This window comes from Corvus kubaryi, unplaced genomic scaffold (assembly GCF_017639235.1).
Source record: "Corvus kubaryi isolate FWS band 111438036 unplaced genomic scaffold, C.kubaryi_AGA036_p1.0 133, whole genome shotgun sequence".
In the NCBI taxonomy this organism is placed as follows: domain Eukaryota; kingdom Metazoa; phylum Chordata; class Aves; order Passeriformes; family Corvidae; genus Corvus; species Corvus kubaryi.
In genome coordinates this window covers 16,942,229-16,964,627 of record NW_024580667.1, presented here as the reverse complement: position 1 = coordinate 16,964,627, position 22,399 = coordinate 16,942,229, and the positions used below count along the sequence as shown (strand labels likewise).

General features: G+C 38.0%; 1 protein-coding gene across 4 annotated transcripts in view; it reads left to right on the top strand.

The window, feature by feature from the left end:
• TBL1X (transducin beta like 1 X-linked) overlaps positions 1-22,399 on the top strand; it is a 191,909-nt gene that overhangs the window by 83,863 nt on the left and 85,647 nt on the right. For 3 of the 4 annotated variants that reach the window (XM_042038078.1, XM_042038092.1, XM_042038083.1), the window contains one exon: positions 20,064-20,171. The exons of the other annotated variant lie outside the window; for it this stretch is intronic. The gene's annotated coding sequence lies outside the window, so the exon portion shown is untranslated. The remainder of the gene's footprint in view (positions 1-20,063; positions 20,172-22,399) is intronic. 4 annotated transcript variants of the gene reach the window in all.

Here is a 22,399-nt window from a genome sequence, read left to right as displayed (position 1 = left end):
GTTGGTACTCTCAGCCTAAAGTTGATCTTAATAACCTATTGTTTCATTGCAGAGCAAGAAAATAATGAAAAAATATATAACTTGTGGACAGTTTTTAGAGATTTTAGAAAAATTCCTCAAACTGATGGAAACATAAGTCTTCCTAAATATTTTGTACCGAGCAGAACGGAGATACTATTTATTAAATGCCTTTTGTTTATTTTTTCTGTTTGCTGTCTTCAGGTGAAATTCTCAGAACTGGTACCATGTAGTCAAATTCTCCCTATAAACTGAGTACTTTAAATATGTTGATGCTGAGAGTTTTTTTCAATCCCAAAAACATGTGAAGAAGAGAGTTTAGGAAAGAATGGAAAAAGGGACTGTTGATTGCTGTTATGGTGTAACAAATCTCTGAGATTAATTTGGAATCCCCCACATCTGTATATGTATTTTCTGTTCTCAAGTCTGTGTGCACATTTGATGTAGGGCGTGTAGTAAAATACAGAAAATTAGTCTTCTGTGTGAAAGAGGAGATCTCTCTTCATCTTGTCTTATCCATCCTGCCTTATGCAACAGTTGCCTAAGCCTAATTCCCTTTTATGTGATATTGATTAACAGCCATGCTGAGTCTAGGACTGTCACAAAGACTAAAGGGTGTTTAATTATTTAGCTGCGATAAAGTGGAAGGCAGCACAGCAGCAGCAGCAGCTGTAACATAAGTCATTGGTACTTCATCTCCAAAATATAAGAATTGTTCAGTAATAACGCAGCAATTCTGTCTTCCTGGCTTGAAGGAAATTCATAGAAATCTAAAGGCTGAATATTTGGAGAATGTGTGAGTGATGGGCTTGTCTTCAAGATCACTCCATTCTTTGGGTATGTTCTTAGGCACAATGCCAAGTGATTGTACTCTCATGAAAAGAACACCATTTTACCAGAGGCACAATATTCCTAAAGTCATATTTTCAGAAAGGAAGACATGTAAGAACATTTTTCTCATTATTTGTTTATAGGTCTGTCATGTGTACATGTACATGAAGATTTCACATTTGTTGTGAAAATCCCTGGTTCTCACTAATAGCTTCAATGTGCAAATTTATTGTGGAAGTACTTACATGTTTGTATGGTTTTGGATTTGGGCTGGGTTCAAAAGAAGGAGTTAATGGAATTGTTTTCATACTTGGAACAAGACACAGAAAAATTAAGTACCCTGTTGTATTCAAGAAAGAGAGCTGAGATAGCTAAAATCACAGGTATTTTGTGCCATAATGTGCCAAGGAAGCCTGCCACAAATTTACAGCATTATTATGCAGTAGTGTTCCACTAAAACATGTGCTGGTGTATCTCAGTACTGGAACCACAAGGAAGTCCCAGAGCTGTAGGCTGTTGGGGCTGGGAGAATACCGCTGTGCCTGTGCTTCATTCATACATTCTTCATTAGATAGCTATTTTTGTCATGGTTAAAGAATAGATACTGGACAAAGAGGATGTTTGACTTGATGTAGCAAGTCTGTTTAATTTTAAATTTGTATTTTAAATAATTTGAAATATTGTGTATATTATGCAAAATTGTGTTTTGTGAGAAATACATAATATTTAAAATGTTTAATAAGATGTGTAAAATTGGAACATAAATAACACATCTTCTAATATGAGATTGTGAGTTACATTTTGTCTGAACTGAACTGTAAGAAACATCTTAATAGAATGTGATTTCTTAAATCAGAAAGTAACAGTAGCCATGTTTGGATTTTTGGTAACATGTTGTAGTTCAGCATTGGGAGCAATGGCAGCCTGTCCCAGAGCAGTATGCTTCTGTCTTTGGCACACAAGAGCTTGGATGTGATACTATTCATTGCTAATGAACGCAAAAAACACACCAGTGTGCTGATGTTTAAAGGGTTTTGGGCTTATTTCTGTTCATATTCAGTTCTCAATTATGGATGGATTTTTTTCCCTTGTTTGGGGGAAGTAGGGTAGAAAAGACGGGAAAAAGGAATCCAGTAGCTAGTTCTCAGGTTTTAAAATTACTATCTTCATCTTTAAAAATAGTTCCTCCTTACAGATTAAGATTCATTGGAGCAGAATGAAGATGTCAGAAAGAAGCAAGTGCTATGCTTTCTTGTAAAATAGTTTATTGCCCAGTCTTTCCACTTCATTAGTAGATCTTCACATCTTTTATTCTCAGTTGTGTTAATTCTTCAGCAGTTTTAGGAATGTGGATGGAAGGCAGCTCTCTGCACCAGGGTTAAATTGGATCAGTCTGTGTAGTCACAAGGCTGAGTGAAAAGAGTGAGTTTATGGGAAAAATCAATTGTTGGTATGCTGAGTACAAATTAAAGCCAGCTTGCCTCACTGTTTATTTAAGAGATGCACTTTACTGTGACTGGTGGATGGACCAGGAACCTAAATAATGTCATTGTTTTACTCATTAAAGCTGGAGCAGTGAAATAAACAGTGTTCCAGTAGCACTGCCCATGCCTGTGCATGGTCTCTTCAGAGTGAGATGATGTAGTGCTGTTAGAAAAAACAAATTTTTTAAAATTAATTCTTTGTTGCTTTCACAGCTGGACCTTAATTAATTGGTACATGATCAGGATAGTACAGACCGGTTGCTAAATCTCTAGAGTGGCTGATTTTCTGTCCTGCCCTGTGCTGCTGCATCCTTTAATATTTATACATGTCTGCATGGATATTTTTAAACTGATACTGGACCTCCAGTCCAGGGTGTAATTTTGTATTTCACAAGCTTTGTCTGGTTGTAGAACAATGTTTATAAACCTCTACATTTCATTTGTATTGGATAGTATTTTCAGAACAACGGTTAGAAAAAGTTTCTCAATGGTATCATTTATTTAATAACAGTCACTAAGTGCACAGACACACTTGATCCTGTGTATAAATTCCATATTGTAGTAGAAATATGTCTCTCAGTGCTGTGCATTCAGTTTGATTATTATTGCATTTACTGAATGGCTGGGGTTGTTCAGCCTTTGGCCTTGAGCCGTTGGCATGCCTCAGGTGGTAAGCAAATTGCATACAAATGCACTGCTTGTCATGTCTTGCTGCTTAATTTGTTCTTTGGAATAAGTTAGTCTCATAATAGGCAGACATATCACAAAGCAAAAAAGCATTGGACAGAGATGAAATATTGGCTTTGCAAAGCCCTTCCCAATATTGAGTCACTTATCTTTCATGGAAAGTAATAAATATTGAAATTAATGGCATGCTTCTTCTTTACAGAATTTGGAAGAATGTTTTCATCTGTCAGCAGACTCCTAATAAAGTGCCCCTTCACTAGCCCTGTGGTGGGTGTGCGTTTTCATCTGATGATAATATTTAAGCACCCTTTTCACAGGAAGGAAGTGAAATGCATTAGTGGAAGAATGCCTGTACCCAAAAAACTGATCGCCCGTTAATTAGGACAGATTCATCGCCTTTAATGGTAGTGACAATCTAGAGTACATTTTTGGGGTCACAGAGTCAATACAATGATATTTTTATGATGGTTTATTTTTAATGTGGTGTTTCTGAAAAGTCACACTAGTGCCTCCTTTGGAACAAAGAGTTACGTAATTCTGAATAGCTCAGCAGCTCACAAAAATAATAAAGGACAAACAACAAGATCACGTAACTTTTGGGTAATGAAAAACTTTGTTCTTCCAGAGTATTCACTGCAGTGCAGAGCATACATTGCAATGCACACAACAGAGAAATTACTCAGATATCGACCATGGTGTATGTTGCTAGAACCTCATAATAGTATTATTTAATGATAGATACCTTGATATGTTGCTCTGCTTGTATCAGTTTTTATTATGTTACAGTGTATCTCACAATTGTTTGGCACATGACATCAGGTTTTAGAAAGAATTGTCATTTTGGATGGTTCAGTATTTATCTGTTGGCTTTTAATCAGACTATGTGCTATTATATCTTGCTACATTCAATAAACCCAAAATGTAATTGTAGGTCTGTGTACCTGGCAATTTCTATGGATGATGGATTCAATCTTATTAGACAGTCACTTTGATTTCTTTGATAAATTTTTAATACTTTATGCCCAGAATGGCAAAGTGTAGTTCTCACTATCTTTTGATGACGAAGCCTGGACCACTAGAACATGAAGTCTAAATAAATAAGGCAGTATCAAGACTCTACAACCCTAGTATAAAATCTTTTCAATTTGGTGATGAACTGGAACATTTTTCCGAGTTCATCATGCTTTTGAGTATTCCTTATATCATAGCATCAAAGCTTGGACGAGTTTTTATCTTGTAAAATGTGAGTCAGGAGGATCTGAACCCAAGAGAGTTTATAGACTAATTTCCTGCCTTAAAATGTGACAAATATAATGGAGTATTTTAGTTGTTCCATTTGCAGTATTCTATCACAAGTCCATCCTGTCTGCATTTTGTACAAACTGTGTATTCAGGCTAGCCTGTGAGAATAAAGAGAAAGGATTTGTCACTTGCAGTCCTCTTTGTTTGGGATTCACAACATGTTTTAAGAACACCCATTGGGTGTATGTGGAGTGGTGGCTTTCATATTTCATATTGTGACCATTAGCAACCACAGATAAATTTCATCATACCACTCAAAGAGTATGGAAAGCTGAACAGAATACTAATAATGTGAGTCATGAATTTTTAATCTCTCAGAGGATGCTCTAAAAAGAAATTGATTAATCACTGTGCTAAAATAGTATAACACCTCGGAATAGACTTTTACTTGGGCGAACATCGTAAGATAGTGGTTTAGTGTCAATACTGGATGGCAGTAGTCTCCATAAAGCAGTTCTGGCTCAGTAATGAGTTTGCAGTTATGTTAATTAGTTCAAAATCACTTAGGATTTCTCTTATGTTCATCTTCTGCTTAACTTGGTTCACCTACCCCTGTCTACACACTCAGCACATGAAGCCCTTCCCTGAATTTGATGGAATTTCTGTTAGTTCATTCATCTGTGGCAAGACAACAAAACCTTCTCTGCTCAGTAAGGAAAGTTGGTGTTGAGACATTTCTCCAGATCTTACCACAGTTTTCTACCTAGGGGGCAAAGAGTAGTATTTCACACATTGGTACAAAAGGGTTGTGTGGAGTTTTAGTATGTTACAGCACTAAGACCCATGGCATATCCCCCCAGAAATCCTGGCACTGCGGCCAGCGGGCCCAGAAACACAAGCATGGTTTTGTAGTACAGCCTCTGTCATGAAAGCTGCTCCTTTTCTCAAGTAAATCCTGAAAAACTGTCAATGTATTGATTTTTCTATTTCTCCCTTTTTATTTTACATTTTCACCCTGCAAAAAATGTGCTCTAGGGAAAGTGGTAGCAAACCAATTGGTAATTCTTTATGACAAATTGTGTAGAAGCAGCAGGATGCACTAGATGCTTACTAGAACTACAGTTTAAAAATAAACATCATATGTGAACATAATATTTAAGACTCCAAAACAGGTTAACATAATAAGTGGCACTAAACATATTTAAAGAAGGAAAGGCCAAAAGTAAAATAAATATTGCAGCATCTTAATCAAAATTAGATTTCACAGAGTGTAGTGGGTTAGAACTGTGAAGTCTGAGAGATTGGTTCCATTTGATGTTAATGTTCAGCTCTCATGCACTGGGTTTTCTGCCCTGAAAGAAAAATATGAGTTCTCTAGAATAATCCAGCTTTTCATTCTATTTTGCAGCCTTGTCTAAGCAGATAAATCTGATCATTCCTTAAATGGGAAATTTGCCAGCTGAGAGAAACCTAGAGGGCAACAAATGGGCAGTGATGACAGAGTGTCTTGAATGCTGAGAATGTTGTTTTGATTCCACACTGTTTAAAAATATATTTGTCTAGTGGAAGGTAAAATGTTGCACAGATAACACAGGAGATTTCCTAGGCATTACACACATACATACACACATGCACACACAGTATTTGTTTGGATTATTTTTTTTTCTGTAGGCTTAACCCAGGTAAATTAAACTACAAAAGCTCTCAAAAAAACCCCCAAAAACTGAGGGGGTGAGGGGAGGCAGGGCACAAAGCAGTGAAATCAAAGCAACTCTGCCTTAAGGCTGCAGAGATTTCCTTATCTTATCCTGCTGTTTCTAGGTATTGCAAAACATATGGCTCACCTTTAGGGGCAGTCCCCAAACAGTGGGAGATGTTACATCCCATCTGTGCTGCAGCAACTGGAGGTGCAATAACAAGGTGACTTGAGGACGCTAAGATGACTGTGTTTAAACTCATTGCTGGTTTACTGAGGTGGTGTTGGGGGGAAGGTGGTGGGGCACATTTAGTTTGGGTGGGGTTTTTTAGCTACCATGTGGATGTGCCTTACAAGTCTGAACACAGGTTCTGCTGGAGGAAAATTGTTTTGAGGAAACTTGGTAGCCTGAATCAGGAGTAAAAATTTCAGGATCCTAAATATTGGGGAAAGCAAAGAAGGGAAGAAAAGCTAAGAGCAAAGGCATTTCTCTGTCTGCCACATTTTATTCTGGCAGCAGCAGCTGAACTGGCTGAATCCTGTCCCCCACTTTTTGAAACTGTTTGGTGTTGCTCCCACGAGATGTAGTTGATCATGTAGTCACTCTCTAACCTGATTCATTCACTATAATCTAGCTTAGTTTGAATGCTTTTTAATGCTAAGTCTCTGAACTCTTTAATAAGAATCATTTGGACGTGAGCAGTTATTCCACAGATACTGAGGGGCAGCCGTGTTCAGCAGGAATATAAGGGAAGAGTGATTATGAGGAACAAGGGAATAATGCTACACTAGTGAAGCTTCACTCAGAACAAGAAGCATAATGACAGACTGAAACTGCACACTGCAGTGGATAGAATGGACAATATAGGTAGACTTACCCTGATGAAAATTAACTTCTTAATACCTGTCCCCAAAAATTTCTCAGCCAAGCTTCTAAGCCTTTAAGCTTATGCCTCAGAATTTTCCTAAATAATTTCAAAGGCCAGGGCAACAAATGACTTAACACCTTGCATCTCTCTAAAACACTTTAATGTAAACAAAATCTGTTAACTGTGGTGCAAAAGGTCTCTTAATGATCCTTTTCTTTTTTGCTTCTATCGTTGTTAAAATTACTCTTTTACTTCAATGAGTCTTTTGCTATTAGGTCTTTCTTTTCCTGCTAATGTAATACAAGAAAACCACTTACGATAATGAAGACTGAATATTCATATCCAGCTTTAGGCATCAGCATCCGTATACATAAATTGGAATCAAAGTTAAGTGGCATGAACATCCCTGACATGTTCTGTCATGATATAAAAAAAGATCTTTTAAATTTAATATAGCAAATAAAACTAGCTATCTTCTTGTGCAAGTAGTTTTCTCAATTTGCAGAAGGAGAGTTTAGATTGCAAGATGAAAAGACTGACGGGTTTCCAGAACTGCAGGCCACTTCCCTTTTGTTTTGAAGTCAAGGGTAATTGTACTTCTGACACCCTGGGAAAAATCACCTTTAATGCTGACTAAAAGTAACATCACATACTGTCTGCATAAGACTCAGTGACATAAAATGTACATGAAGGTGTAGTGCTGTATTGGGGCATGCACGTGTATGTACAAATATAAACAGTCTGCATTGCAATTTGAAATATTGTCCTGATCTGTATGACTTTCAGGTGTTCTTAATTTATTAGTTAGCATTTCAAAAAACAGACTTACTATTCATTGAGCAGACCTAGATGTATTTATTTAATAAAATTAATGAACAGGTAACCATTAAACGCTGCAGGACACGTCACATGGATGGAAGTAATAGAAGCTTTGCCCCCTTTCAACTTTTAAGCTTCCTGTCCTTGCAAGTTTCCAAGAAAGAATGTTTGCAGCAACAGAATCAGTGCCTTTGGACTCTAATGCTGGAATAGCAAAGCTGAGGAAGCTTCAGCGAGAAGGCAGGCAACTTAACTTTGCAGTTTTCTGCATTTCAAAAGTCCTCCCTCCTCAACAAGTTTAAGTAATTAGTTGAATTTTCAGAATTTGGTGTAGCTTTGCATTTGTTTTGTTTTGTTGTGTGATTTGCTTTTATTGTAGTTTTGACACTTGATTCAGGTTTTTTTGTAATGGCTTTGGAAAATACTTTAGGAACTTTACTATATGTGAACATACTGTGAAGTAGAACCATGTACTGACTGAATTGCTTGGGTAACCATTTGCTAATGCTAAGATACTGAGTACGCTTTGTGTGTGTCCCTTCAATTAAGTAGTCTAAAGACTCATTATAAATCTGTGAGCTCCATTAGCTAAATACCTCTTGAAGCAGATAGAAAATTGAAATAAAAGATACCAAAGATGGTTAGATCATAGCATTTATGGTATCAGAATTGCATTAAAGCACAGAATATATCTATATTGAGATATAATCCTTTATTGAATTCATTAAAGGAATTTATCCTAATCCTATTACAGAAATAAACTTTTCTAACATATATACTGGTCAAAATTGTCATATATGCTATCAAAAGAGGTGAATTTTGTCTCAGTGTAGAGGTGTGGATACCCATTTACTCCTACAAGGCATATAATGATGAGACAGCCACTATCAACCATCTGGTTAATCAGATTAATGAATCAACAGGACCAAAATTTATAGAAGTTACTTCCTATAACATGCAGATGGTAATTTTGAAGGGTTTTTTCCCTGAAATTTTGCTTCTGCTGCTGACTCTTAAAATATTTTATTAAAAAGTTCCAATGTGTTGAAATTACCTGTGTTACTGACCAACTCAAGGAACTGGCTTCCTGAGGCCAAGAAGGCAGCAGTGCTCTTTACCACCAAGTCTGTGTGATGTTCATTGGCAGGTTATTTCATCCATGTGTTTTGAAATGCTCAGGTTTTTCACGGCCTGTATACTGCAGATGATTTCATGTTCCTGCTCATGTTTGTCATTTAGTGTATTTCTTAGCCAGTGTTCTCAGTTGCATTTTTCATATCCAGACAGTATAACCTGTTAATCTGTCCTGCATTTTAATTGGGGGTAGATTAAAATTCACATAGTTAAACTGTAATTTAATTGAAGATAAATAGTTTTTACTCCTGTATCTCTACAATGATTTAGGTAAAAGTAAAATGTAATGTTGAAAGATAGTCTGCAGTGTAACAAAAGCATTCTGTATCTTTAATTATCAGTCTTAGCTTTGTTATAGTTGCTTAACCAGCCTAAGCTGTATATGATCAGAAGGAATGCCTCATGTTTGGTATCTTTAAGACCTTGAATCTGTTTGGATTCAATATGCAAGTTTGTGCCCTGGTGTTTTTTATTAAATTCCCTATTTTCTATGTAAATAGCACAACAAGCATATGTAATTTTAGTATGGAGAGATTCTTACTGTAGGATGCTCTGATAATTCAGGACTTTAGAAGGTCTGACACCCAGCTCAAAGCACGGCCAGCTTTGGGGTTAGCTACGGCTATTCTGGGTTCCATCTAGTCAGGATCCAAAAATGGATCTGCACAGAAAACTTCTGCACAGAAGTTGTCTTGCAAGAAAATTCATTATCTTTCTAATGCTGAAGACAGTACTTACTGAATATAAAAATCTAATTTTCAAATGCGTATTACAAATGGTGCTCATTTTGTAGATCAATGTGTTAGGTCACTTCTGCCATTCTTTTTAAAACAAACATTTATTTGCACTCCTAAAACCCTTTGCATTTTTGCATTTGACTGCTTAACATGCCATGTCCTTCCAAGTGTACACTTCCTACCATACAAAGTATGGAAGTTAGTGGACTGTGGCTCCAGCTGTTTTATTCTTAGATATAAAGCTGCTCTACATTTGCGCCCGATTTACAGGGAGGAGTCTGTACATATAATAACTTTGATAGTGCTTTAAAGAGATACTATTTGCCTCAAGAATTAAAATATTGTTTCAGAGTTAGTACCCAGGAAATTCAGGTTCACTGACAATGTAGCAAGCTTCCTCATAAAGCATGCAAATGAAGGCAATGTTGCATTCTTTGCCTGGCAAAGGTTGTTTCCTAGTTAGGAAATTCAGGACCATAAACTGTTTTATTAGAGATGACTAAAAACAGGAGAAGATTTTTTGACATTTTTTACTGCAGAATGTTCTTTTGATTAGATCTGATGTTTGTTCTGCTCAGTACCACTGCATTTCAAAGGAGTATGTGTTAACAGGAGTATGAAATTCTGCATTTCATGTGAAAGTATGTCTGACAAGTGTTGAGGTTCATATGGTTTGGGGCAACCCTTGCTCAGGATACTGTCTGCCCTTTGTGGGAGCAGAAAATACACTAAATGGAGAAGATGAGGCTGGTAAGGAAGAGGTTGTCTTTGAACGACAACAAGTTGACTGGCTGATGTGCAAGCGTCAGTGTCTCTGGGATGAGTTTTCCAGTTTCAGGCCGGAGGGAAGGAGTGGGTGGAGAGTGCATTGAAACTGAGATTTCTGCTCTGGGGTTCACACGAAGAAATCTCAAACAGCTCAGTGTTTAATAACCTGCTCAGTACTTTATGGGGTGGTGTAAAGACCTGTGATTGCATTTTTGAAAATCAAGTAATGTCCAAGTAGCTGCTGTTCTTTGGCCTTGTTCTGAGGTGATTGGTGCTGCTCCCAAGAACTGCTGGCTGTAGCTCATCCTGCTGCTGCTGCTTGATTCACCAGCTAAGTCAGTTTACATCACTGTATATATTTTACTTATCTATTTCATTGTTAAATGTTCAAGTATAGCTTTTGTATTCACTCTTTGAATTCATACTGATGGCCACAAGTTAACTTCATGGTACTACTTTTAAGAGAATTTCTGAGTGTTGACTGTTGGCTTTACTACAAGCATATTGTTTAGGCTTGCGTGGAGTACAAGAAGGCTTTCCTTGTTTTACTGTTTTTCAACATCAATATTTTCTGTGTCCATGATGAGAACATCCAGAGGTAATAAACAGATGAAACAATGCTACTACTCTAGCTGGATCCTGTGATTCCAAGCCAGAATGTGGATTAATGACCACAATGTAATGGATCTAGAAAAAGGGCGCCTTTTAAAACCCCTCTTTCTTACTGGTCATTACCAGCTTTGTCCCTTTTTGTTTCCTGTCCCACAACTCCTTAGAAAGGAAGCATAAGCATATAACATCCTAAAGTAATTTTTTTCATCATTTAAAAGAATTTGATGAGAATTTAGCATTTTTACAATTACTTCATTTCCACAGTGTGGCACATTTTGGAAGACCTTGGCTCCCCATAATTTCAGCCTCTGGAGAGGTCTGCTTATTGAAACCTGTCTGGAAATAAAGTCACAGGGATAAAATGGGTTTCATTACAACATTAGAAAATTCTGCCCAAGAAATTAAATAAATGTTTTTTGTACATTTATGAGATTTCTTTAGCAGCTTGCAAAGTGCATGGTTTGTGGCAGCATTGATGGTCAGTTCATGTCTATTCAATATAATTCAGACAGCTTTAAAATTTCTTTTGTCACCTCTTGTTCAGAAAGATGTACAAGTAAGTAGTATGAAGAAATTTTAGCTTGGCAGCTCTAGTTGGGCCATCTTCAGGGAGGATATGCTGAAAATCCTCCTCTTATGCAAACTTCTCTTGAAACTTCTGAATGGCTGGAAAACTTCCAAAAGTCTTTTCAGTGTTTGTGTGTTTCCCTATTATTTTTGGCATTGTATAGTTCCATAATGCATACATCTAATTTTCATTTTCTGCCTGATAGCTCCAGCATTTTATAATTAGTGGGCTAATCAAACAAAAAACATTGGTCAGTACTGGGAGGAGATGAATGAGTTACATTTGGTTCTCTCCCCACTCTTAACACCGGTTTCTCCTTTGCAAAAATGTACCCAATAAAGTACAAACCAAAATGTGGGTTTGAGAAGTATTATTAGTAGAATGGGTCCATAGCACCAGTGATTCAGTCATCTGTCAGCCTGATAAATGGATTAGTGTAAGAGGTGTTCCAGTGGGGAAATGAAGCCCATAGGGCTTCCAGCTAATTATATTTAAGTTGTTTAGTACTGCTGGGAAGCAGCATCCAGGCAATTACTGAAAGCTTTGATGCAGTGTGCACTATTAGAGTGTGGCTTCAGAAACTCATTACCCTTTTGTGCTTGTATTGGATGGATTCTAGGAAGCTGACATGAAACAGAGAGCAGGAATCAATAACTAGAAAGGCATTTTAGTTAGCTTCTGATCCATTTCCTGATTCAGCAGCTTCTTGCCTAGAGCATTTCATACAATTGCTATAATGTAAGGGGAAAAATGTGGCTTAAATATATTAATTATCCATATATATACATCTTGTTACAGTGATGTGTAGCTGAGGTTCCACCCAAGACAAAGTTTCAAAAGGTCCTTTAGGGACAAGCTGCTCCTCCAATCCTATGCCACATGTCCAAAGCGCCTGCCATCTCTGCTCCTCTGAAGTTGATTGTAGCCTGCCCTTGCAGCATTTATTGATGCCTCCACAACATCAAGGTTATATTACCACAGTGCCCATCGTATCCCACCTTCAAAATCTCTTGGAAACTACAGCTAATCTAAAATGAAACTGATGAGACTGGCTACACATATTAAACCTTGTTTAGGAGAATTGTACTGGCTCTGTCTTTGCCGCGGGCTGCGATTCACATTACTGATACACCTTGAGAAAACTCTACGGACTTTGGGTCATTCAGATGTGGGAAACAGCAAATCCTTTCACTGTAGGGCTCTGCAGTTGTGCACCTCCGTGCGTGCTTAAAGTAATGCAGTATTTGCACAACTGGGAGCCAAAGACTTGGAAGTTCATTTCTTAGGTTAGACTGACAGATCTACTCGGGAAAAGTTACATGAATTAATCAAAATTGTGTGGTTTTCTTTTTAAGCTTGCGCTCACTTTTAAATCTGGTAATGGTGTCTGTTAGGGCAGTGCAGAGAAGGCTGCATTTCTTCCTTCCTGTTTCTTCCTCTGTGCTTATGCCTGAGGTAGAGCTAAATGGACAAATGAGAGGATTACAGTGCAATGCTGAAAGGGATAATTCTTTTCCACCTACCTGCACTATCACAGAATTAATAATTATACTCCTTTCTTTATGTTTCCATCACAGCAGTCCTAGACATGCTGTGGGTTTTGTTTCATGTTTTATGAAGTTCAGCAGAAATCTCATGAGTTCCTGTCAAGAGAGAAGTTGGGGGGTTTGAGTTTTTTTGAAATCTGGACTTGTTAATTAGAAAAATGGCATTTGGTTTGCCTGAGGGTTGGTAAAATAAATGTTGTGCTATTTGATGCTACCATATCTTTCTGATAAAAAAGTATTAGAATTGCTGTGTCGTAGGCCACAGCCCCCATGAATCCATCCACATACTGCAAAAAATCTTCTTACAGTAGTAAGCATTTCCAGTCTTAGTACCTGGTTTGGTTACTGACAGCTAAGCTTTTCATAAATCCATTATTATCACTGAAATTTCTGTCCTATTAAATAATGGTAGATAACTCGTGTATCTCATGTCTCTGAAACTATTACACATGGTAGAGAGAATGTCTGCTACACTCAAATACACAGCTGAAGCAGAAAAAAGCTAAAGCTGTTGAAGTGTCTGTGCAGGCAAAGTGCTGACAGTGGTAAATGATTTTGAGAATTGATGCTGTCAGTTCCAGTCTGGCTCTAAGATTGGTTGGATTGAGTCACTGCTTGGGCTGCTACGAGTTAATTTATCTTGGGAGGAGCGTGCATAAAAGGAGTAGCGTAATATAGCCAAGTTAAGAAGGCAGTGCTTCTGAAATTCTAAGTTTCATGATGTCCACTAGCTTTGACAGAGTTAGTTAAGATGAAACATGAGAAGAGTTTCCACCTGCAGTTTTGTTTTCCCTTGAGACACTTGCTTCAGAGGGGCAACCCAGGCTCTGTGAGTTGCACCTGAGGAAAGGCTTTCAAGTCTTTAGTATTTTAAATTTTTGTGGGAAGACGTGGGTTATTTCTGAGGGTATTTTTGTTGCTTTGGCTTAGATATTACCATGGGGAGGTTTTTTGCACTAGTACTATAATGAAGATTTATTTCAACATTGATTTTCTAATTTTTAACTGACTCCTGACTTTGTTTACTTCAAATCTGGGCATTCATCTATGGTATATTTACAATAAAAATGTCTCATAGCTTCCTTTAGAGGAAGCAGCTGTGGGGCAATAATAAATACATAAGTGTCTAGAGTGGGAATTTTTTATCATAGCAAGCCATTAACTGGTGTTTATTTACTGTATAAGACCTTAGGGAAAATTCATTAATATTCAGAGATTGTGTGGGGTTTTCTGAACAGAGATTGCAGTTCCAGTGCATAGGTACTCATTGGAAACATGATAGAGAAACCCAGCATGTTGTGTTGTGTTTGTTGTGCTGAAAATGATGGTCCTGGTTTCTACTCCATGTGTCTGCAGTGTTATCCATGATCCTTGTACAGATTAATTGCTGGTCATGCCCCAGGGGAGACACTGCTGTGTTTATATTTATACATTATGTTAATCCACAAAGAAACTAAAACCCTGGCACATCAGCAGGAGTTTGGCAAATGTTGGAATGTTGTCTTCACTGATTTGTACACTTTTTAGGAATTGCTTTAGAAGGTGCATTTTAGGTTATTTTTTGCAAAAGGGTGGCATAATTATTGATGTCCTTTTAGAATCTTCTGTATAGTCATGGTGTACTTCTGTATAGTATAGTATAGTCTAGTCCACAAGGGGTAGTTAGAAAATATTGAAGCTGTTTATCAGTTTGAAAGAAAGCAAAATACTGTGCACTAGGTATCCTGCATTTCTTTCCCATAAATATAATGAAATCTCTGTTTTTGTAATTCAGTGTCTATTGAAGATGGCCTATTTAGCATAAACTTTCCTGTGCCTTTAAAAGCCAGAAGGGAGTAGGATAATAAATTAGTTACCCAATTAATGTTATTTTTTTTCATTATGAAATAGTTAAGAGAAATATGCTGAGACAGGATAGTAATGGCACTGGTTTGGTTTCTCCTCATCTATATTGTTTAGTAAAAAGAAAATTATTTATCTGAAACTTTGCAGAAGTAGTACTTAAACAGAAATCAGATTGGAAAAATATTTAAGCGGCTAAATGTATTTAAAGGAATTGAGTAGAATTCACTAAAACATGTTCCAGAATGATGTGACTGATTACTCCAAGTTTAAATCAAGAGTAAAACTGTGGTACTATTTAGGTGCCTTTACCCCAGCCACCTGCCCAGCTGGTAATTTCAAGTGCCTCCTATAAATCTGGCCCCCAGTTTCAGTTTCCTGAAGTTGCTCAGGTACCTGTAAAAAGAAATCTACATATGAAGCAGAGGATAAATGCACTGTTTTGTCTGTGGCCAACTAAGGCCAACACCAAATTCAGCCCTCCTTTGAGGAACATCCCATCATTGAGTTCTCAGTGCAAAGGGTGCCGTGCAGTTTGTCCCTGACAAAGGACTTGTCCTCTGCCCTGCCCTGGCTGGCACAGCAGGGATGGGGTGGAAAGGCCTTGTTGCTTTTCTTTAGTTAACGTGGCACTGGGGACAGTCACAGGGGGCTGATGACTTACTTCATTCATCAGTTGCCTGCATGGGAGGTGGTGCCAGGGTTTCCCATGGTTTTGCATCACAGAGATTGTGTTCAGTGGAGGAGCTCAGATATAAGGAGATCGATGAATGTATTTGCATAAGTTGACTTTCGTGTTTTCAAACATAGTGCAAATCCAAAGTCAAACCTTGTGTACCGGATTTACAATTAGTAAAAATGAAAGGATTTTTTTAAACTTTTATTTTTGGTTGATATTTAAACTTGGCTACATTTCTTGACAACTTAGCAGCCCAAGGCATAGATTAGCCACAGCACCAATGCTAGCTAAGTTAACCCGTTCAATAACTTTCCTATTCTTTGCTAAAGGGGTGAAATTTTTATGCTTGCTCACTGTGACACCAACGTAACATTTCGGCCATTACTTGTTTTTATTTCCTTTTCTTCTTCCATTGTCCTTTTGCAAGAAGCCTGTGTTACTTGTGTGCCCTGAGTGAGACTGCTATTGCGGGGAGGGAGCTGGAAGCAAACTGCTGTGGGGCCACAGCAGCTCCTGGATTTTAACTGGGGTAGGGAACTGCTTGGCTAACCCACTGAAATACCCCAATAAGAAGGTTTTCCTGCCTGGAAAGCTTACTGGCCACAAGGACAGGACTGGCAAGTAGTTAATAACGTGAAGCAGTGTTATTTATTGCTCCATGACAGATTCAGAGAGCATCATTTGTATTGCCTGCCTTCTGACTGATGCCCTAAATGACCCTTGTGAAGTGAGGTCCTGCTACCACTCTCTTGTGACTGAGTCCTTTTGGCTCATGGAGGACAGAGTAAGCTTCCTAGATTGGAAGTCAGAGTATTATTCCAGCAGAATTTAGTCCACCTGTCTCTGGAAGGATGTCTATAGTTGTCTGACTCCACATGGCCTGAACACACACTCCCTCTCTCACTATACGTGTGTATATATGCACATCTATGTCACTAAGTATTTGCTTGCACCAGCAGCTCAGCATGCACAGTGCTCATTGCCACCCAGTGCTTTAGTTACAAAACCAGACAATTGGTTTTGATCATAATATATTTAATTCATGAGCAGGAAAGAATGACTACATCACCTAATCTCCCTTTCTCTGTATTGCAGACTTTGTTTATCTATATGAAACACAGCAACTTTTGTATGACTACAGGATACCTTGTGTTTTCACAAAAATTCATCTTCTGGGAAAGTTCCACTAAAGCTTGGCATGAACAAATGGAGAATCTCTGCATTCTCCTTCCGATAGTTGCACTAATGGTTAGTCACAGGTGATGAAAAACATGTGCTTTATTTCTCATTTTAATTTCTTGTCAGCTTCCAGATGCTGATTTGTTCTGTGTGAACCCTTTACTAGATTAACAAGCAAGCTGGTATTTAGTATATTGTCCCAGTGAAATACTGAGGTGCTGTAATTAGGTCATCCATCTTTTTTTTTTTTTTGTAATAAACTATACCAGTGGAACTCTCTAGACATTTCATATTAAAGTACTTTCTACACTGTCGTAATCACTTTTGCAGCTGTATTGTGTGATCTCTGGTGATGGATTTTTTTTCAATTTCTTTGTAGATTATGACGGCCTTATCCTATTGTAAGTAATGATAGGTTGCAATGCTAATATTACAAATGAAAGTTTAAAAGAGCATTTTTGTCTTTGCGTACTGTTTATTTCAAAGCTCATATTATTTACTTCTGTATGAAATCAGATTTGAAGAAACTCTTGTTGTTGAGTAAAACATTATTGGTAGGGGCATATGATAGCATATGATTGTTGCAATCATCAATACATGTATGCTCTCACCCAATCATAAGGGTGATAAAACTTCATCGACACTTGTAGGTAATAAAATAATAATAATAATAATATCTTTTAACCTCTAATACTTCTCTTTCACTTTTTCAGTAGAGAGCTAGTACTTGCCAAAAAGTTGTCTTGCAAGGTAACCAAAGCTGGTCTAACCAAAGGATGTAATTAGCTCTTCCAGCCTGTGTTACCAGTGCTGCCTGCACTGATGCCTCCTGCCTGTGTACCATTGTGGCAAGATGAATAGCCTTTAAGTGATCCTGTCACTGATAGAAACCACCAATGATCCAGTTTATAAGATTTGTAAACAGAACAAATGAAAACAAGACCCAACCAGTTTATGAGTATAATTATGACAGAAAGCATTAATAGAATTTCTTCAATAACCCTGATTCATCCACAGTGCTACAGTATGAGTATCTGGTATTCTACAGCGTCCTTTAAACTCCATGAACCTTGCAGAAGCCTTCAGCCCAGATGCACCAGTTAGTTCCCTGGTATTTGACATGAGAGCAGCCTCAGTATGTGTTAGTTACTGTTGCATAGCATAATGCCAGAGTATTGAATAGAGATGATTTTAGTATAATAATACTCTGAACAATTTTCCCATAAGACGTGGGAAATCCTCTAATTGTTGCCTGGAATTTCAGATTGTATATTTACACAGTTGTGCTTCTTGAGTATATTGTATTTTGCATAAACACAACATGCTCCATAGAAAAAATGAGATGGGAGGCATGTTGTCAATGCTGCAACCCTGGCAGCGTTCAAGGCCAGGTTGGATCGGGCTTTGAGCAACCTGGTCTAGTGGGATGTGTCCCTGCCAATGGCAGGCGGTTGGAACGAGAGCATCTTTAAGATCCCTTCCAACCCAAACCAGTCAATGATTCTATAATTAAAAAAAAAAAAAAAAGATGAGATGAGGTGGAGAGATGAGAACAGTCAACTCAGAATGCCATCTGAGAATTAGACAGGTAATTAGATATGTAGCCACATAGATGAAGATTTATATGCATTCAGTAGACTAACTCAGAAAAACTGTGGATGTCCAGCTGATGTATTGCTAATAGTTTGTGATGCTTCAATAGGCAAATGTTGTCCCTTGTGTAGTCGTTCACCTCCAATTAGGATAGATGTAACTCTTTCTGAAGTGAGTAGTTGTATTTGGTTAGGTGGTGTACTTACCTCACAGTGAAGTGAATGAGGACATGCAATAGTACTGCAGACTGAGAATTGGAACTGGAGTTATGAAAGCATTTCCTGATGATGTGTTTAAATATGTTATCTGTTAAATCGATTATTTCTTAAAATGATTCTTAATGTATAGTTGTTGTGGTTTAACTTCAGCTGGTAAGTACCACATGGCCACTTGATCCATCCCCCTACCCAACCCAATGGGATGGGAAGGAGAATTGGAAAAAAGTAAAACCCATATGTTGAGTTTAATAATGGAAAAAAGTAATTAATAAGTAAAATGTAATAATAATTATAGTATTAATAAAGATGATAATGATTTAAAGGGAGATAAGAAAACAAGAGAGAGAAATAAAACCCAAAAAGGACAAGTGGTGCGCAATACAATTGCTCACCACCTGCTGACTGATGCCCAGCCCATCCCCTAGCGGTCAACAGCCCTTCCCAGCCAGCTCCCCCCAGTTCATATACTGGGCATGACATTGTATGGCATGGATTGGCCAGACCAGGTCAGCTGTCCCAGCCATGCTCCCACCAGCTTCTTGTGCACCTGCTCACTGGCAGAGCACAGGAAACTGAAAAGTCCTGACTCAGCATAAGCACAGCTCAGCAACAACTTAAACATCACTGTGTTATCAACATCACTCTCAATACTGAATGCAAAACACAGCACTGTACCAGCTACTAGGAAGAAAATGAACTCTATCCCAGAGAAAACCAGGACAATAGTTTTAAAAGCTGTCAGACATTTGTGTGGAAGAGGATAATTAATTTTAAAAGTCTCCAATGAATATCTCATTTTGCTTTAAATCATTTAATTATTAAATTATGTAGACAAAAATGGAGCATAAGACTTAAGGATTGAAATGGAAGAATAGGAAACTAGTTAATATATGTGGTGCTCAAATGGCAGAGGAAATACAAAATAAGGCTTTACGCATCATGCTTTTTGGCAGGTGTGGAAAAGTCTGCAAATAGGTTTATTATTGCAGAAGAATGCCAGGCTGTCTTTCATGTTCGATTTTCATAAATGCTTGCCTTCAGCCTTGCTCCAAAAACATTCAAGAAGGTGATTTCTTTTGCCTACTTATTTCTTGCACAGAGGTGATGCTCAATCAGTTCCCACTAGAAGCTTTCTGAGAGAGCACTTTGTGTGTCCCACCGTTTTGAGGCAGCGCACTGGCATTTCAGTCCTGTGCTCAGCAGTGGTTCTGGGTGAATTGCTTGCTGCTGTTATACTTGACCAGAGAGGCTGAAAATTGTTGAGCCAAGCTGATGGTATATTAGGATCCTTCCAGCTCCTGAAAAAGTGCATGGCTTTGCAAAGTGCTCAAACGCTGTGTGTCACTGGGGATTGCCCTCACCTCTCTAATTCTTTTGGTGATGGATGTTGGGTTTTTTCCCCTTACAGTTTAGCCAAACTCCTAATCTGGGAACTCAGACCTTGCTGAATGACAAAAGCAGAAGGAGTCAGGTGCTTGTGTTTTGATGAGGTGATGGACTTGAGGACTGGCTTGATGGGTACCTCTGTCTCTCATTGCAGCCCTCTCAGCTGTCAGATGCGGTGATCTCCATGGTAACTCAAACCCCCAGACTCTTGACAGCAGCCTGCGAGGAGCAGCATTCAGCAGCTCAAGGGTCTCACGACCAGGTAAGCCACAAGGAATCGCCAAATAAGAGCTCACCTCCAGCATGCCATTCCCTGTCCTGTCAGGTTTTTCCTTGGTGAAGTCACCCAGGCAGTCAGGTCCTGTGCACATATGTGATGATGGATTTCTACCAGTGTTGTCACTTAAGGCTATAGCAGTCCAGCTCTCTCAAACCGAGGCATTTGACAAAAAGTCTGCATTGTTCAGGGTTGGTTTTTAAGCTGCAGATTGAAGAAGCAAAACTAAGAAGTACTGTGCAATTCTTTAAGTGGCTTTGGTCTTAAATAATTGCTGTGGCAGGAAATAACCCCAAAACATGTCAGCAGTAAGATCTGTCTTGCCGCTGTACCTACACCACCATCATTACTGCCTGGGCTCTAACTTTAGGCCTGAGCAATCTTATTCTCCTGCAGTGTATCAGAGACCATTTCTGTGTTCATGTAACGTTCATTGGTTCTCTGCAGCATTTTCAAATTGCTGCTGTGCTCTTTCCACACGAGTTTCTGCGCTAATAGCAGCATATGGGGTGTTCTGGGTAACATCTTAAGAAGGTACAGAATTCTTCCCCTTTTTTGTTGAATTATGGAGAAAGAACAAGATCTTTGCCATTTTGGGAAAACAATGCAGGGACTATATAGCTACTATTCCAGTACCACTGATGCTGTGAACTAAAGTAGTACCTCTGGTCTTATGCGCTTACATGGGTGGGACGTTTATTATTCCCTTTTACTGTCAGGCTTCACCATCATTTGTACTGAGTTGTTTCTATGCCATTAAGATTGTATGTATTTTCCAAGTGTTTTCTGGGTATTACCTGCATTGTTTCTTTCTTGCTTGATGCATAAGTCCACTTGGCTCTACTTGGCTCTTACTTTTGTATCATTGATGATACTCTTAAATAGTGTTGAGTGAGTACTGGATGATTTTATTGGAGGAATGTAGAACACTTTTTCGATTATTATTTCCTGTTAACAGTTACTTTTTCATATCTATATCTTAATCACATTTGATGATACTGATAATAATTTCTTACTCTGAGTTTTGTGTGGCGGTAAGGTAAATGCCGTTTGAAAGTCTGTGTGTTTCATTTATGGAATAACGTCTGCTGACCGTAGTTTGTAACTTTATCAGATGATTAAATAAAATTCTCTGTTTTATTTAGCAAGTTTCTGTAAAATGGTGTTGACTGGCATTAGTTTTGTTCATGTAATTTCCCAGTGAATTTATCCTTTATCAGTTTGGTGGTTATTTTGCCTGAGATTAGTGATGACATAGAGCTCTATAATTACTGAGATCATACTGCTTACCATCCTGAAGTATTGGCAGAAAATGCTAGCTGTCTTACTGAATTTCTCTGGTGCTCCAAAATGTATTGAAAATTAGCATCATTGAAATGATCCTCTCACAAACACTTTTAAGACTCTTAAGGCACAAATTATTGCAGTGTACTAATTTAAAGTTGTCTTTTAAGATTCGTTTTCGTTACTAATGGCCTCCTTATCTCTAAAAATGCTTTTCTTCTACTTAGAAGAAAATATATGTTGATTGTTTGGGGTTTTTTGTGTAGCATGTTTGTATTCCTTTAAAACATGAATCCCAAGCTGGAGATCTTGTGCTGTTTCAATTACCCAGATTTTCCTATTAGAATTAATTTCATTGGGTTTTAAAGTGTAATCTATATTTCAAGCTAATTACACCTTAACCCAGACTGGGAGTATCATTTTTTTGCCACAGGTTGCCTTTTTTTGGACTATTTAATCATTACCTTTGGTCCCTGGTGGCAATGGGGTAGGGAAAGTTCTCCACATTTTTACCCTTGTACTTTCTCCCAAATGCAAAATTTGTCCCTAGTTTACTGGGCTAATGAACTTCCATGCTTGCTATTAACTAAACTGTTTCAAATACCAAAATGACAATTACACCCTGGGCCTGTGCATTCAATATGTATTCTGGCAGTGAAATTTGGGAGTGCCTGATGAGTTACTACTGACTGTGTGGCATTTCTAGCTTACTTCTCTCACATGAACATCCTTCATAGTTCTTTTCATGTTTTACAAGTACATACTTAAGCAGATCATTCAGTTCTCTGATATGGTTTGGTGGTTTGCTTTATCTCAAATTGCCAACAATATATCCTTCTGGGATCCGCTAGCATGTTGCCTGCACGAGTTCAAGACCTTGACATCCTGAATTATCAGTAATTTTGAGAAATAATGGTGCTAGTAGTGTA